This window comes from Pseudophryne corroboree, chromosome 5, assembly GCF_028390025.1.
Source record: "Pseudophryne corroboree isolate aPseCor3 chromosome 5, aPseCor3.hap2, whole genome shotgun sequence".
Lineage (NCBI taxonomy): Eukaryota > Metazoa > Chordata > Amphibia > Anura > Myobatrachidae > Pseudophryne > Pseudophryne corroboree.
Window position 1 is genome coordinate 465928422 of NC_086448.1, and position 19336 is coordinate 465947757.

A 19336-nucleotide genomic window follows, 5' to 3' on the forward strand; every position below is an offset into this window, starting at 1 on the left:
CCCTCCCCCCCTTCCTCCCTCCCCCTCTTTCTCTCCTACCCTTCCCCCTCCATCCACTCCTTCCCAATAAACAATCCCCCCTTTCCCCCCCCCCCCAGTTCTCACCTTCCCTCTCTCCTCCCCCTCCCCCCCCCCCTTTTCCCTTTCCCCCCCTTTTTCTCCCCCCCCCTTTTTTTTCCCCCCCTTTCCCCACGTCAGGATAGTGCTTTGGAGAATCTGAACAAATCCACAGAAGGTCTATACATATAATCTGCACTGTATAAATTATGACAAATATGGTCTTATGTATGTAAAATAATTTTTCCTTGCAAATTTATTAATGATCATACTGTGGTTTTGTGCTTGTGTGCTGGACTTTATGGGTATCATTATGCTTTTCATGTGGTAACACATAGTATTTCTGCGAAGCATTTAGCAATTGATTTATTTTGAATCTGTCTAAATTCAGACTGACGAATCTTTTCAATTACTAGAACAACAATTTACCTAGCATTTCTATTTGGATTATGCAGATATTTATATCTACCTTGTTATTTTCAGACTGATATATTTGGATGTGCATATATTTATATGTATACCTTTTTGCTCTATTAGTAGGGAAACTTTCACATATTCAACAGATATCACCACAACTAAATTGTGGGAAACAGTGAGCATGCAGAATTTGTTTTGCCCTCCTTGAGGACTCTTGCTTCATGTGTGTGTTTTTTTCATGGTTTCTTACAAAATCCCACTACCAATATGGTTGTATTTTGAATGCTACATTTTGGGCAAATAATTTGATACCCGACAACATTAATACACTCGGCACCAGTGTCAACATCAGGATACCGGCTGCCCTATGCTTCATTTTGATACTATACATATGTGAATATTCCCCTTGCACTCGGTCACATCTTCTTTCACCCAAATTATTGGGACACAGTGCCTAGATACTTTTTAGTAACTGGGTTCAATTTTCTTTATACCTTTCCAGACCAGCCCAAACCTATTAAGCAATTGGTTTCCCCATACGCAGATAGGTATATACTTGACTATCTACAGTCATACCATGCTGGATATGCCCGATCTCATCTGATCTTGGAAGCTAAGCAGCATTGGGCCTGGTCAGTACTAGAAAGGGTGACCCTCTGGGAATACTGGGTACTGTAGTATCAAGGAACACACCTTCCGTGTATATTTTTCACTCACCAGTATTCCTACTGCTATTGGTCTTTGCAGCACTAATATCTGTGTTACCTACTAGAAGGAGTCCGGAGTCGTTAAAGCCGGTTCTTCCTGTTTCTCTCATATGAATATACTCAAGTATAAAAATTCATAAATCCATAGAGAATACAGGATTTACCTAAAAATTTTCGCTCTGATTCAATTCAAACATCAATACTCGCTTATTTCCAGTGGGTGTGCGGACAAACCTTCTGCCACCTACTTTACATTAAGAGAGTCACATATCGTCACATTGTGATTTAATACTTTTTTTATTTACCTTGCTGATATATACAGCATCATTTATCTAATTTGTTTGTCTCTCCCCCCTTTTTTTATCGTCTGATATGTAATAAAAGTTATGTTTTATCTTTATAATTACATTTCACATCATTCCATCTTCATTACAAACTAATTTATCAAAAGTGTGCCCCAGAAAGACATCTAAACAGTCCCCTTTTTTGCTTCTTTGCAAAAAAAACCCCTACAAAGTTAATTATGGAAAATTACCAGGTGGGCGCTCAATACCAATTGATGGACACAATGATAAAAATAAACCAATTTATTACATAAATTAACAACATATAACACATAAAAATAAACAAGACCACAATGCAGTAATCATATAAAACTGAGGTTCCGGAAACCTCTAATTTGAACAATATTAAAAACTACTTAAATGTACTCAGAAGGCAGTCGCAACACCTAAGTATTTAAGAGATAATTCTCTGATAGCTATTAGTTGTGTTTAGTTACTTGCCCAGATGTAGGAAACACAAGAATACTTTGGCACAATCGTGCATATAGGTGTCCTCAGAATATATATTAAATTCCGATTGGGAAAGAGTTCATCGCTTGCCAATTTTTATAGATGTATGAGCGGTGCAAGGATTGAGAGTTGAAAAATAGCTGTTACTCACAGACTGGACAGTTTTTCCTTTACTGTACCGCAATAGTATCGATGTATGTGGCCGCTTTCTATCACCCTGTGCACGGGTGAGACATCCGTCAGCGGCAGGACTCGTCAGCGGCGTAGTCCGTCTGTAGCGTCGGCGGAAAGCCGCTCTCTCCTCCGGCAAACTGTAAGTGCACCGGTGCAGCGTTCTCCACCCCCAGTGCTGGTGGAATAGTGCTCACCAAAGTAGGACACAGGGCGTTCCCGGTACGGTCCAGGGGATTGAGTAAAGCAGTCACGCTGGAGAAATAACAAATGCCGGCAATTGTTTGGATGAACTAATAGGAGGACACACTTCAATTCTTGTGGGCAATGAGGTATTGGGGCTCCTTCTCTCTGTACCCTCAACGCGTTTCTCCGCTCTTTTAAATGTTAATTATTGTTGTTGCTATTACCTAATATGGACCACTTTTAGTACTCTAAGCTGAACATTACCATATGAAAGTGCAAATGAGAATGCACCTGTTGAAACTTCATACACATCTGTTCTCACTAATTAGAAATGACAAGGTATAAAGGAGTGAGAACCAATGCTCTGAGTAGAACACTCTGCCTCTTGAAGAAGCCGCCTGGGGTGCGGAGAAACGCGTTGAGGGTACAGAGAGAAGGAGCCCCAATACCTCATTGCCCACAAGAATTGAAGTGTGTCCTCCTATTAGTTCATCCAAACAATTGCCGGCATTTGTTATTTCTCCAGCGTGACTGCTTTACTCAATCCCCTGGACCGTACCGGGAACGCCCTGTGTCCTACTTTGGTGAGCACTATTCCACCAGCACTGGGGGTGGAGAACGCTGCACCGGTGCACTTACAGTTTGCCGGAGGAGAGAGCGGCTTTCCGCCGACGCTACAGACGGACTACGCCGCTGACGAGTCCTGCCGCTGACGGATGTCTCACCTGTGCACAGGGTGATAGAAAGCGGCCACATACATCGATACTATTGCGGTACAGTAAAGGAAAAACTGTCCAGTCTGTGAGTAACAGCTATTTTTCAACTCTCAATCCTTGCACCGCTCATACATCTATAAAAATTGGCAAGCGAGGAACTCTTTCCTAATCGGAATTTAATATATATTCTGAGGACACCTATATGCACGATTGTGCCAAAGTATTCTTGTGTTTCCTACATCTGGGCAAGTAACTAAACACAACTAATAGCTATCAGAGAATTATCTCTTAAATACTTAGGTGTTGCGACTGCCTTCTGAGTACATTTAATTAGTTTTTAATATTGTTCAAATTAGAGGTTTCCGGAACCTCAGTTTTATATGATTACTGCATTGTGGTCTTGTTTATTTTTATGTGTTATATGTTGTTAATTTATGTAATAAATTGGTTTATTTTTATCATTGTGTCCATCAATTGGTATTGAGCGCCCACCTGGTAATTTTCCATAATTGATATGTCTAATAACATCTGCAAAACAGAGGATTAGGCATTATGATTGTTTACAGTTATGGCAACAGGAAGGTGAGATACAAGGAGGATTAGCTTACACAGCTGACTCTCACTTTGGTAAGAAAAATATGGCAACAGGAGAACAAATGGCTGCAGAGAATGGCACACTGGTATATGATAAAAATGCACTTAGCAACTGTATTAATAATTATGGTAGTAGTAAATGTAACAATGATAAAAGTAAAACTGTTAAATGTACAACTGTTAACCCGTGCAAGTTGCACCCCATGTTAAACTTCCCTCAGGATTACAAGCAAGAAAGTGAGCCCAGCACGATGTCGGCACCTTTTCCAGCAGCCATCATACAAGACATCCAGGTGGACGCGACCCAATCGGTAAAGGCAGTAGTCAAACCCCCTAATGGAGGGTCAGGTGAGGTCGTGTCCACAGGTAAGTACGGTGTTATATATCACGCACAAACAAATGTACCTTATATTGTAGAACCAACACAAGATGATGTGGTTGAATTTAATCCTGTCAGGGTGATCACAGTCCCCAATGGGAAGACTGACGCTCAGGGAATCATTCCCGCCAGGAACAGTGCAATGCCCTGCCCCTGGTCCCGGACAGAATTAAGGACAATTATGTCTGAATTTCCTGATCCTAGGAGAGATCTAGCCGCATGTCCGAGGTTTATTAAAGAACTAGGAAACTCCACCGAACCCACCAACAAAGGTTGGCGGACAGTGCTGAGGGCATGTTTGCCCTCCAGTGTTGACCCTGCGAAATTTATTACTGATTGTAAATTAGACACAGAAGTACCTCGTACGGAGGAATACAATCAGGAAAATATTAAGCAGATCAACCTACAGTTAGGAGTATATTTCCCATCTGTTGTCGAGTGGAACAAAATCTTCTCCATAAGACAAAGGGAGGGGGAAAGTACTTCTAATTATTTCAATCGAGCACTGCAAGTAATGGCTAGAGACACTGGGATCACGGACATTGAGAAAAATGCACAGCATAGAGATATAGCGGTTAAGGTATTAATGGATGGTTTAAAGGTAGTATTGAGAACAAGGGTACAGACCACCAACCCAAACTGGAGAAATATCTCGGTGGCTGCATTAAGAAAGTCCGCTGTTGGGCATGAGCAAAACATCAGCAAGCACAGGGAGGCACAGGGAGGTAAGAAGCCTCAGATCCCTGTGGGTAAGTCAAAGGTGATAAGATGTTATAATTGCCAGAGGGAAGGTCATTTTGCACGAAATTGTAGGTTTTGAAGATACACACAAGGTAGATAAACCCCCTAGACAAAAACACGAGCAAAGTCATGATACACGAAATTGTAATCAGGAATCACCTAGGAAGAATTTTGGGCCGCACCTGTAATTTGCAGCCAGTAAAGTTGATCATAAGCCTTGATAGTAAGCCTGAGGTTACAGTCAATGTAATTGGGAGGTCATTCCTTGTAAACACAGGGACGGCCGGGTAAGCTTTGCAATTTATCTGTAAATGTTTCTTTTTCCCATCTCTGACGTTCACCACGACAGCTCCAACGTCACATGACTACTTGGTCTTTTCAGAGGTCTACCCAACCCCAGTATGTCCTACCAACATCGTTGTGTCCTGGCCAGGCACAAAAGGGTGGAGTGTGGAAATACTGGTGGGGGAGACTGTGCAAAGATACCAATGGACGTGTTGATGTGACAGCCTGATGGTGAACGGAAGATCTGACAATGTTTTTTTTTGTTGTGTCTTATGTAACATATATATATTGTTCTCTCTCTTTAGTTTTTTCTCATGTTTTCATGCGTTACAGATGGTATGTCACACATCAGTTAGACAAATGGTAATGCAAGATTTATTCTCCTTACAGAAAGATCGCTGAGTCGGAAAGAATATTGCATCACCGGAATGTTCATTTGGAAGACTGAGAGACAGCACCTTTGAGATGACGACAGAGCAAGAAGAACAACAAGACTAGAAGACATCGTAACAAGTTTTTTTTTCCCCCTTCAATTATTTTTCTGTACCCCCATTACAACTTTCTCTTTCTCCTCCTGTAAGATGGACTCGCCCCAAGAGACTGCAGTCCGTGTTTTCCTGTTGACCCTGTTGTTGACCAGAGCAGTCTCTTTCGGTGAGAGTACCAGTGAGGTCGAGAAAGGATCTGGAATGGGTTCTGATGATCAGGATGGATTCGTAGAATTCCAATAGCAACACAATCACCGAGCAAAGGCGAGTACCAGAAAACGATCTAGTAGCCATGTTATTGATAGACATTGTGAAGGATTGTTAGCTGAAGAGAACTGCATCTGTAAGAATTGTAAAAACATAGTTGAGGATGATTGCATCAAGAAATGTCAGTCCAGTTTTAATATCCACATGGACCGGCATCCATTGAGTGACTATCACTCCTTAGTGGGTAAAGTGTTAAACCAGACAGACTGTTGGGTATGCTCTCAAGTACCTCAAGGTCATAGCAAATCAGGACTAGTAACATTCCCTTTAACTGTAGGAGAGGTACTTGAGTTAAGTGGTGGGAGGCCGGTGGACAAGAGGTTTAATATCTCTAGTCCTCCTAGATTGAAGCTCCACCAATACCATGTGGATAAGTCCTTAGTATGCTTTAACATTTCCAATCCCCGAAAGCCGGGAAATTGGGAAGTGTTGTGGAGTAATCAAACCATGACATTTTCACATAGAGCCGATAGAATGCCCATAGATTCAGAGCTTATACGCCAGATAGCCGACAGTGGAAAATATTTCCGGTATAGATATACTCTAGGAAGTAGGACCATGCGAGTTGGAGAAGTATCACTAGGATACTGTGCACATATCATACAATCGGATACGTGTACTAGACAGATGGGAGAATTAGGGTTAGGAGATTTCACATGGAAAATTTGTAACATGGTTATGTCATACTCCGTCCCATATGTTCTCCCCGATGATGCATATTTCATATGCGGGAGGAAGGCGTATAAGTGGCTTGCCCCAAACTCAGAGGGATTGTGTTACATTGGAAAAGTACTGCCTGAAGTAATGACTGTATCCCATATCAAAATGAAAGATATTCACCGCGGTGCCCAAGCTCCTTATACTCACACTCACTACGAGCACGTCGTTAAACGGCACCTGATAGAAAGGACAGAGCATCCGGCCTCTGATTTGATCCATAATCCACCAGGATTCAATTCCTACTCGCGTTAGATATCACTCGTACCGCCAGAGGAGTGATAAATTATAGATATATATCTGCGCTAGCGAACTTGTTAGACAATATCACCGAAATGTATGACGACACGTTCAGGTATACTGGGAGAGAGTTACATGCCTACAAAACAGAGCTGGTTCAGCATAGGATGATTCTCAATTACCTCACAGCAGTGACAGGTGGGTATTGTGTTACCCTAGCAACTCAGTATGGTGTAAAATGCTGCACGTATATTACAAACAGCACTGAGGACCCGGCCGAGGTCATAGACCAAAAGATGGATGACATTTTGCAATTAAAGTGGGAGTTCCGAAGGAGACACAATCTCACTCTCGCTGCTGTGGGTAATGAGCTGACCGGTTGGGTGTCATGGTTGAACCCACGAAATTGGTTCTCTGGTTTAGGAGAATGGGCCCAAGGCATAATAATGGATGAAGGGAAATTTCTCTTGTGTATTCTGGGAGTCGTCATATGGGTTGGTCTGATATTTAGATGCGTTCGGACTTTAACGAAGTGTAAACGTAGTACCAGAGTGATGAGTCTGAGGAGCGAGGACACTGTAATAACAACAACTAATTTAATTTATGACCCAACGATAGAGACAATGTTGTGATGAAAATGTGATTCTACGGTCCGTTTCTTTCACCCGTTTCTCCTTTGTTTTCCTCCAAGGTACAAAGACATCCGCTTGGAAGAAGAATTTGACAACCTCTTTTATGCAGACCATTGATGAACTGTGTCACAGACACCCAATACTTTTAGTGACTTTAACTATCTACCGGAAACCCAATACTTTAGAGACTGTAATTTTATGGACACTGGAAAAGCTTTTGTTCACCACTCACATCAAAGGCACCGAGAGACATCAGACAACATGTACATCAAGACAAGACATCAACAAGACCCCAATCGGCGACTGTCTATTAAAACTCACATAGTTTTATGACTGCATTTATAACGATTGTTTCTTATTTTCATCTCTACAACCCCCAGGTAGTATCCCACATAGACATCAGGTCATTTTCACATACTAGCATCCACATACTCCCCCCTTCATGTATCATCAACTAATGTGCACCCCATTTGTTGCAACCAAAAGCCGAAAAGAGCTCGGTAGAGTTTGACAGCCCATCCACAGACCCTTAATACGGGATAAGAAGGATTCAAATGTATACTTCGCAATACCTCGAAGCTTGATTTAGAACACGTACGGCACGATGATACATGACCCCTCAGACATGGATTCATACTCACATGCTTTACTATCTCACTAGGTCATATCTTTCCCACCTTCTCCTCTCCTCCCTTTACCCAATCATAAAAAGGTATTTACATGATGACATATATTTTTCTGTTTGAATTGTTTAGGAAGTGGCAGTTATTGATGACTGCCAAAGGGTGGACTGTCAAAGTCGAAAAATATCATGCTTCACATTGCCATATATTAACCCCATGCACATGCCCGCTGCTCGTGCATATAGTCTGCTGTATGTGCACATGTCCGCAAATTGCGTACGCTCGCTCCGGCGAGTACGCGCGGTATATGCGTATTTACGGTAGAGTTTATGAGCTTGTAGCGGGCGACTCGTTTATAGTATATTTAACCCACATAGCGTGTTTTGTAGGTAATATTCCCTTTAATAATATCTGTAAGTATGTTTAGTGTAACTGGTTCATGGACAAAGGAATTCCTCTTTGCATGATACGAAGGGTCAGACAGGGTCTGAGCGGTGGTGTTTAGTACCTAACTGAAGAGTATTTTATTAGAAACAATCCGGTGCTGGTTAGGTAGAGATTAATCGCTCCTGCGTATAGTTATGTTTAAAAGAAGTTTATGGACATTTACAGTATTTGCAGTTTAATTACACATGCAGGGGGAATCCAGAGGATACCTCCCACCTGAGCAGTTGGAGAGAGACACATCCCCTATGACCTTTTGTTGTAATGCAGAGGGACATTCCTGTGTCCAATGAACAATGAGATTGTAGGGCCCTTTGTAGTGTACTGTATGTTGTTTATATAAGGCAGCCAGCCTGGGCCAGCTCACTCACTTCTCTCCACAAAGGTTTTCATCATTGACTAACTGAGAGCTGGTTTCCAGGACTGCGCAGCGATCATTCCCACGTGTGTAAGTTTCTCTGTGACCATCTTTGTTCTCCGCCTGTGTTAGCCATTTACTCTTTCTCTTTGTATGTTATTGTTTGCGGTTGTGCCGCTATTGTATATTTATGTATAGTTATTCTGTTTAGGTATTAATGTTAGTTTTGTAGTGTATAAGCTGTAACTGTTTTCCCCTTTTTGCATTCTAATTATCGTCAGTAAAGGTTTTGGAACCTTGCAAGGTATCATGTGTTTATAATTACATTACTAAGGGTATACTGAGCGTCTCAGTCACTCAAGCAGCTTTTATATTAACAAGGTTAAGAAGCGTTATATCATTACAGTATTTCAGTAGTAAGGTTTACAGTATAAGCTTAGCCTTTCAGTGTGTTGCATACAAGGTTTACTGTGTGTCATCCTGTGAGCGTCTGCGCCGCTCGTGTTCCTCTCGTGGGCACAGCGTCCGCTACGCTAGTAGCGTAGCATTACGGTAGTCGGCCACCTATAGCGTGCTCGATACCAAGCGTAAGCCGTGAGCGAACGTGCCGCTCGTGCGTCTCGACCACGGCCTAGCGTCTGCTACGCTAAGTGCGTACCGTTACGGCACCTCGTGCGCCTATTGCGTATGTTGTCTCTAGTTAGGAAATAGCTTGTGTTATAAGATAAATAATTAGCTTTATCAGGACGTTACACACAATGATAAAGTGAAATACTAAATGGATTATGTGGGCTTGTAAGAAATTCGCACTGCAAGTTTATGATCACTTATCCAGACTAAATGCATGCCACTCATAATCTGTTGTTTTGAGTTTACAAATACACACAATACACATGCGACATTTGATTCTCATAAAGTGAGGGTATGTTTGTATGTGTCAAGGAGACAGACACATTCTGAGTAATGGTTTTGGCAATAAAAATGGCAACACATCTATTTATGATTACACAACAAATGAAATAAGCAAACCAAACTTACCTTAAAAATACAGAGTGATGATCTCTTGCCTAACCTGCCTCCCTACATCTGTACTCCAAGTATCACCAGATGTCTCTAATTCCTCTGCTTGCTGGCTGCTTTCTTCCTCCTCCTCAACATGTGGCAGATGTTGTTGCAAACACATGTTATGAAGAAAGCAGCAGCAGAACACAATTTGAGTCACCTTGGAGGGACTATACAACAAAAGACCACCAGACTTATCCAGACACCGAAACCTAGATTTCAGCACACCAAAACATCTTTCTATCACATTCCGCGTGGACTTATGTTCATGATTGTAATTGTGTTCAGCAGGGGTATCAGGTTGTGACAATGGAGTTAGAAGCCAAGAGAAACAGCCATATCCTCCATCACCTAAAAGACAGATATAGTAACGTGATTCATGTTAAGATACAGCAACAGATAAGTAACACACTGTGGGGCAGATGTATTAACCTGTAGAAGGCATAAGGAAGTTAAAAGCCAGTGATATGTGCAAGGTAATAAAGGCAGCATACAATCTGTTCCTAAATGTTCATTTACATATTGGAGCTGATTGGCTGGTGCCTTTATCACCTTGCACAGATCACTGGTTTCTCACTTCCTTATGCCTTCTACAGGTTAATACATCTGCACCTGTATTTGGACAAAGTATACGCAGGCCTACACATATCAAATTACATACCCAGCAGCCATCCATCTGGCATTTGTCCGTCCTCAAACTTATCAAAGAGGGATGACTGACTGAGGATGAAATAGGGTAGGGAAGCAGATTGAGGCCTCGATGTGGGGCTGCAAAACAGCCAAAACCTGTGTGTATATTTTAAAGAACAATAAACATGAGATTTTAGGACAGAACTGTCCACCGAGAAATTAAAACAAACACAAAACAGAAGAGGTAGTTAGGTATACATCACCTGTGTTAAGATTCTGGAAAATGACGGCTGTGAGATTCCTATGACATCCCCAGACACAGCCTGAAAGCTGCCAGTAGCCATAAAGTGCATAAAGTGCAACACAGCCAGCAGTTTGTGCAGGCCTGAGACAGAGCGAGAGCGTGCTGTCTCAGGGTCTAGGCCCAGTTTGACAAGGTCATACAGACGGAAAATATTGTTACGATTTAGACGGAACATCTGTTTGACTTTATCATTGGACAATGCGTTCAAGTTTAAACGCCCACTAAAAAAACGAGGCCTGCGCAGCCTCCGTGGAACCTGTACAACCTGCTGACCATGTTCAGTTTCTTGGCCCTGGGTACTTACAGGCTGATGTATGAATCTGAGGAATCCCACAGCACACAAAAGATCACTGGCCCACAGTCCTGCTGCCATTTCTGAGTGTAGGTGTATTGAAATGGGCCTAACATCCTTTTATAGGCAGCCTAATTCAGGTGTGATTGATTTTTCAGTTGCAACACATGTAAACACGATTGAAAAAAGCAGGTCTATTTTTTTGCTGCTTTTTTTACCGATTCGCAAAAAAATATGACCGCAATTGAGCACTCAGAAACTAACACCCAAATACGAATGAATAGTGAATTCCCGTATTGTATGAAATAACAGCCGCGTTTGACCGATGGTCTATTCATTCGTATTTCTAAACTTTGCAAATCAAACCATTACGAATAGTCCAAACACTGCCAAGATAGGTGCTTAGCGAATTCCCGGATTGGGAAAAAACACAAAACGGACAAACTCGAATTCTTAGTAAATATTGGTCTAGGAGTCAATGCTGGTATTGATAGTTCTTCTATGCTAACTCCGCCCAACAGTGTTATAGCTAATGTTTATGCATGGATCCACTACAAGGGAATGCTGGTATTAATAGTTCTTCTATGCTAACTCCGCCCAGCAGTGTTATAGCTAATGTTTATGCATGTACCCACTACAAGGGAATGCTGGTATTGATAGTTCTTCTATGCAAACTCCGCCCAGCAGTGTTATAGCTAATGTTTATGCATGGATCCACTACAAGGGAATGCTGGTATTGATAGTTCTTCTATGCTAACTCCACCCAGCAGTGTTATAGCTAATGATTATGCATTAATCCATTACAAGGGAATGCTGGTATTGATAGTTCTTCTAAGCTAACTCCGCCCAGCAGTGTTATAGCTAATGTTTATGCATGTACCCACTACAAGGGAATGCTGGTATTGATAGTTCTTCTATGCTAACTCCGCCCAGCAGTGTTATAGCTAATGTTTATGCATGGATCCACTACAAGGGAATGCTGGTATTGATAGTTCTTCTATGCTAACTCCGCCCAGCAGTGTTAAAGCTAATGTTTATGCATGTACCCACAACAAGGGAATGCTGGTATTGATAGTTCTTCTATGCTAACTCCGCCCAGCAGGGTTATAGCTAATGTTTATGCATGTATCCACTACAAGGGAATGCTGGAATTGATAGTTCTTCTATGCTAACTCCGCCCAGCAGTGTTATAGCTAATGTTTATGCATTAATCCATTAAAAGGGAATGCTGGTATTGATAGTTCTTCTATGCTAACTCCGCCCAGCAGTGTTATAGCTAATGTTTATGCATTAATCCACTACAAGGAAATGCTGGTATTGATAGTTATTCTATGCTAACTCCGCCCAGCAGAGTTATGGCTAATGTTTATGTATTAATCCACTACAAGGGAATGCTGGTATTGATAGTTCTTCTATGCTAACTCCGCCCAGCAGTGTTATAGCTAATGTTTATACATGTACCCACAACAAGGGAATGCTGGTATTGATAGTTCTTCTATGCTAACTCCGCCCAGCAGTGTTATAGCTAATGTTTATGCATTAATCCACTACAAGGAAATGCTGGTATTGATAGTTCTTCTATGCTAACTCCGCCCAGCAGAGTTATGGCTAATGTTTATGCATTAATCCACTACAAGGGAATGCTGGTATTGATAGTTCTTCTATGCTAACTCCGCCCAGCAGTGTTATAGCTAATGTTTATGCATGTACCCACAACAAGGGAATGCTGGTATTGATAGTTCTTCTATGCTAACTCCGCCCAGCAGTGTTATAGCTAATGTTTATGCATTAATCCACTACAAGGGAATGCTGGTATTGATAGTTCTTCTATGCTAACTCCACCCAGCAGTGTTATAGCTAATGTTTATGCATGGATCCACTACAAGGGAATGCTGGTATTGATAGTTCTTCTATGCTAACTCCGCACAGCAGTGTTATAGCTCATGTTTATGCATTAATCCACTACAAGGGAATGCTAGTATTGATAGTTCTTCTATGCTAACTCCGCCCAGAAGTGTTATAGCTAATGTTTATGCATGGATCCACTACAAGGGAATGCTGGTATTGATAGTTCTTCTATGCTAACTCCGCCCAGCAGTGTTATAGCTAATGTTTATGCATGGATCCACTACAAGGGAATGCTGGTATTGATAGTTCTTCTATGCTAACTCCGCCCAGCATTGTTATAGCTAATGTTTATGCATTAATCCACTACAAGGGAGTGCTGGTATTGATAGTTCTTCTATGCTAACTCCGCCCAGCAGTGTTATAGCTAATGTTTATGCATGGATCCACTACCAGGGAATGCTGGTATTGATAGTTCTTCTATGCTAACTCCGCCCAGCAGTGTTATAGCTAATGTTTATGCATGTATCCACTACAAGGGAATGCTGGTATTGATAGTTCTTCTATGCTAACTCCGCCCAGCAGTGTTATAGCTAATGTTTATGCTTGGATCCACTACAAGGGAATGCTGGTATTGATAGTTCTTCTATGCTAACTCCGCCCAGCAGTGTTATAGCTAATGTTTATGCATGTATCCACTACAAGGGAATGCTGGTATTGATAGTTCTGCTATGCTAACTCCGCCCAGCAGTGTTATAGCTAATGTTTATGCATGGATCCACTACAAGGGAATGCTGGTATTGATAGTTCTTCTATGCTAACTCCGCCCTGCAGTGTTATAGCTAATGTTTATGCATGTATCCACTACAAGGGAATGCTGGTATTGATAGTTCTTCTATGCCTACTCCGCCCAGCAGTGTTATAGCTAATGTTTATGCATGGATCCACTACAAGGGAATGCTGGTATTGATAGTTCTGCTATGCTAACTCCGCCCAGCAGTGTTATAGCTAATGTTTATGCATGTACCCACTACAAGGGAATGCTGGTATTGATAGTTCTTCTATGCTAATGTAAGGGTACTGGTATGGTGTAATGCCTGTGACCGTGCAAGCGTACCGCTTCTTACCTCCAATTGTGTCTCGCGCTCTGGCCACTCCGTCTCGGCTCGTCCGAGAAGAATTCCTCTTCAGGGCCTCCGCCCGAGGCTCAGTCTGGGAACCGACGGCTAGAGGAGACAAGGAACACTATCACTGTGTGCCCACTCCTTCCTCGGCGGGGAAAAAGTGGCACACCAGGGTGGCCGCGACGTTCACCGGTTAGGTGAATTTCATCATCGGCCCGTGGGCCTCAGCCACCCAAATTGTCACCTATTCGGCACTTGCGCACCTAGGTGGGAGCGAGCCCGCTAGGCCTAGCGGGGTCTCGCGACCGGTGCTCAACGCGGACAAGGACACACACCCACAGAGAATACTCACACTGGTACTCTTGTCAGCTTGCTCGTCGCGAACATCTGCTCCTGGAGAGAAAATGACAGCAGCCTCCCTACAAACTAAACAACGGCTAACAACAGAACTGAGCCTATCTACTACGAACTACAAACAGTGTAATTTGGTTGGCTACTTCATCTAACTTCAATCAACAGGTCAAGCAAATACATGTTCACAGTGTGAATACAATGCAAATGAGGGTTACCTTTCCAATCCGGTCCGATGCAGGTTCCGCTACCTCGCCCCAGTTAGGACAATCTCGGATACGCCCTACCTCCCCGGGGAGATCGCCGTCCACTCCAGCACCCGGGTATAGGCCGTGCAGAAACCGGACAATCTCTCCACAGCCCCTTCCTAACACCAAAGGCGTGTACAAGATGCGAGGGTCAGCCGACCCTCCGTACCCAACCTACAATGGGCCCCGCGTGAGCTGCCGCACAGCCCACTCGCCGGAGTATCCAAAGGGCGGGGCTCAGCCTGTACTAGGAACGCCTTCCCTGGTGCGACTGTCTAAGGACCAAGACCCCCAACAGAGGTTAGGATTAAGGTCCTGTCTCCCCCTGGCCTACAGCCGGTATTCTTCCCCCCCTGCCCTAACATGAGGCAGCCAAACGGTGTCCCCTTTCCTGACTGTGGCACAGGCCTAAAGCCTGACTGCAGCCTCAGGCCTAGTGCCTGCCCTACTTGCCGCTAGTTGGATAACCGGGGCCTAAAGCCCGGGGTTACCTTATGTCCCCTCACCCGCGGTGTTCCTAGGGCCTAATGCCCTCTATTGGTCCCCCAGGCCTAGTGCCTGATGTGCCGCCCAGGCCTAATGCCCGCCTGACCGGAACCAGAGAGGGTGGCTTGGGCCTAACGCCCAAACCACCGTACCAGAATACGACCCCCAAACTCCTATCTGTGTTCGGGCCTATTGCCCGTATATGCCCACGGGCCTAATGCCCGAACACCCGGTGGTCTAGGGAGGGTATGAGACTCGGCACAAGGCCGCTTACCGGACCGTAGGGAGAGGCTGCAGTGGGGAGCTTCGTTAGCTCTTTTGCCTCCCACACACTGCAGCACTCTCCACCGGACCTCCTTGTGGGCTCCTCGGGCTCTTCTTCTCCGGCCGCCTCGACGTCTTCTCCTCGGGCGCCGCCTCTTGCTTTCCACTGAGGTCTCTTCCTTCTTCTTCTTCCGCTTCTTCTCCTCGGCCGCCGCCGCTTCTTCTCTTCCTCGGCCGCGTCTTCTTCTCGTTGGGAGCTCTTCACTGCTCCGGGCCCGGCGCCGACTGCCTGCTCCTGCTGCGCCGCGTCTGTTATAAGACGCTGGGAGGGGGCGGCGCTATGACACGATGAGCCCTGATTGGCTCGTCGCGGCATGCTCCCATTGGCTGACCGGGCGCGAGCCCTGATTGGCTCCCGCCCGCCGCCACCCTCACCTTGCCGCGCCGTGATTGGAGGGGCTTGAATCCCACCGGACGCAAGCCCCTCCGTGTCGGAACCCCGCCGCAACGCCGCCTGGGTCCCGCCGCTGCCTGTCCGGGGGAGACGGAGGTGAGCGACCTCCCCCGTTCCCCCAACCCGCCGTCCTCTCACATCCCCCCCCCCCCTGTTTCCTTTGTAGTCCCTACAAAGATGTGGGCCGCTGCCCACTCGAAGTTTGGATCTGCAAAATGGGGGCTGGTACTCCCAACGTCGTTCGGGTTGAACGCCTGGGCAGGGTTGCTGAGGTTGTAATGGAAGCCTCCGGAACAGAAGCCACCGGGTCAGCACCCTCGGCTGACCCTCCCGATGGCGGGGGTGGGTCTGGTGCCACTTCAGGCGGTGGAACCCACCAATCATCTTCCTCCAATTCAGGGGTAGCCACTGGGACTGTCTCAATGGGGGACAGATCCTCGAATAGACAGGGGCGCAGCATGTTTCGATGCAAAGTGCGGGCACGTCCACTCCCGTCTTCTGCCTATACTTCATAAACGGGGTTGTCAGGAGACACTCGCCGCTGCACAATGTAGGGCATCACCTCCCATCGTTCACTCAACTTGTTCCCAAGCCGCTTCTCTCGGACTAACACTCTTTGCCCCTCAGCAAATGGTCCTCCTAACGACCTCCCGGGGCTGGGGTGTAGTTTGGACCCGATGTTCCCCGCCGCCACATCCCAGGCGAATGTCAGGCGGCGTTTCTGCTCCTCAATCCATCCACTGTGCGTCCACTGATCCTCCTCCACTGGTAGGGACAGATCGAGATCTTGCAGATCCTTCCCTGGTCGGCCAAACAGCAGAAAATACGGCGAGAACCCTTTGGTCCGGTGCACTCTGTTGTTATACACCCACACCAATTCCGGGACAAAGTCGGGCCAGCGCCGCTTCTTGTCAGCCTCAAGGACCCTCAGCATTTGTAGCAACGTCCGATTGAATCGCTCACAGGCTCCATTTCCCTGTGGGTGGTACGGGGTGGTCCTTGACTTGTTCATGCCATAGGTGCGGCACAGCCGCTCCATCACCCAACCTTGAAAGCACGCGCCTTGATCGGAATGGACGCGCTCTGGGCAGCCGTACCTTCGGATAAAATGCTCGACAATAGCCTTGGCCTCCGTGTCGGCAGTCTGATCTGGTAGGGACAACCACCGTAAATTTGGTAAAGTGGTCGGTCATCACGATAGCGTACTGGTACCCACGCACCGATTCTCCTATCAAGACATAGTCCACCATGAGGAGCTCAAGGGGTCTGGTGGTCCTGATGGTCTGCACCGGTGCCCGTTGCTCACCACCTTTGGTAACAGCACACCTCCTACAGGTCTGACACACACCTTCCACCAGGGCCTGCAAGCCTGGGAAGAAATACTGTTGACGGATCCATTGCAGGGTCTTCTCTGCCCCAAAATGGGCGCCTTCTTCGTGTGCTTCAGTCACCAGATCACGGGCTAAATCTCTGGGGAGAACAATCTGCCACACCTTCCGGAGCTCGTGCTCGAGGTAAGCCTGCCGGCACAACACCCCTCCTTGTACGGCCAACCGTTCCCACTGATGTATCAGCTTTTTACCCCACGGGCTAAGCTGCAGCCTCTCCGAGGAGGACGGCCAGTGATCCCGCTCTTTCCACCCACGCACACACTGCACCTCCTGGTCCTGCCCTTGTTCTATGGCCCAATCCGGCAAGGTCTTCTGTAGCAGAATTCCGCACGTCACCTTGGGCTCTGTCGAGCTGGGGATCATTCTGGTAAGGTCAGGGATCTCCTGCCCCTCCCTCTCTTCATCCGTGGGCCCCGTAGGTAACCCCACCGGATAGCGGGACAAGGCATCCGCATTCGTATTCGCCTTACCCGGGCGATATTGAATTTTAAAGAAGAATTTGGACAAGCGAGCCACCCAACGCTGCTCCAGAGCGCCCAACTTAGCTGTATGCAGGTGTGACAGGGGGTTGTTATCCGTGACCACTTCGAAGTCGGCGGCGGTCAGGTACTCTGCAAACTTCTCGGTGACCGCCCAGACGACCGTCAGCAATTCTAGCTTGAACGAGCTGTAATTGTCGGGATTCCGCTCCGACTCCTGGAGGCTCCGACTCCCATAAGCAATAACTCGTTCCTGGCCCTCCTCTAGCTGGGAGAGTACAGCCCCCAGGCCTTGGTGGCTCCCGTCGGTGTACAATATAAATGGCTTATCAAAGTCGGCATAAGCCAGTACTGGGGCCTGGGTGAGGGCTTGTTTCAGACCCGTGAAGGCGACCTCCTGCGCTTGGTCCCACGCCACTGCCCGATTCCGTACATCCGTGGCAACACCTCGCAACAGTCCATGTAGGGGGCCTGCGATCTTGGCAAAGTCCCGAATAAACCGCCGATAGTAGCCCACCAATCCAAGAAATGCCCTCAACTCCGTCACGTTGCCCGGGGTCCTCCATTCTTGGACTGCGGCAATTTTGTCGGGGGTGGGCCACACCCCTTCCTCTGAGACCACATGGCCCAGGTATTCCAAGCTGGACTTCAAGAGGTGGCACTTCCTGGGTTTTAGTTTGAGGCCGTATTGTTCCAGTCGTTGAAGCACTTGTTCCAATCTATGCAAGTGTTCCTCCAGGGTGGGGGCAAACACTATGATGTCATCCAAATAGATAAGGATTGCTTCAAAGTTCAAGTCCCCGAGGCAGCACTCCATAAGGCACTGGAACGTGGCCGTGGCTGGTGCATTGGAGAGCCCGAAGGGCATTCGACAGAAATCAAAGAGCCCCATGGGCGTAACGAATGCTGTCTTCGCCTGGTCTTTCTCCGCCACGGGCACCTGCCAGTACCCACTGGCCAGATCCAGCGTGGAAAAGAAGCGCGATTTCCCCAGAGCCGCCAGTGACTCCTCAATACGGGGCAACGGATAGGCGTCCCGGACGCTGCAGCTGTTCAATCTCTGGTAATCCACGCAGAATCAAATTGTCCCGTCTTTCTTCTTTACCAGCACAATGGGGGCAGCCCATGGGCTCTTACTTTCCTTGATGACGCCGGTGGCCAGCATTTGTTGGATCATGGTCTTGACCTCCTGGTACAGCTTTGGGGGAATCTGCCGATAGCGTTCCCGAGCAGGCAGACTGTCACCGGTGTTGATCTCATGTTCTATTTCGGTCGTGTGGCCAAAGTCTTCCTCGCTACGGGAAAACGACTTCTGTCGCGCCCACAGCATTTGTTTTACCCGGTCTACTTCTACTGTACTAAGGCCCTCCAGTGATACATTCATTTGTTTCAGAATCACTTCCCCGTTCCATTCCGCGGTGGGTTCCTGTATCTCCTCGAGGGCGACGTCCAACGTCCAAGGCTCGCATGCATCCGGCCTTAAGGTAACCCTAGGGCCTGGTTCGATACCACCCTCAGGGATAGCCTCTAGATGGGCTAACACTGACCTGGCCGGGATCTTAATTGCTGAGTTCCCCAGGTTGCACACCG

General features: G+C 46.2%; 1 pseudogene; it reads left to right on the plus strand.

The window, feature by feature from the left end:
- The first annotated feature begins 1036 nt into the window (after positions 1-1036).
- LOC134930283 (5S ribosomal RNA) lies at positions 1037-1155 on the plus strand (annotated as a pseudogene).
- The last annotated feature ends 18181 nt before the right edge of the window (positions 1156-19336 follow it).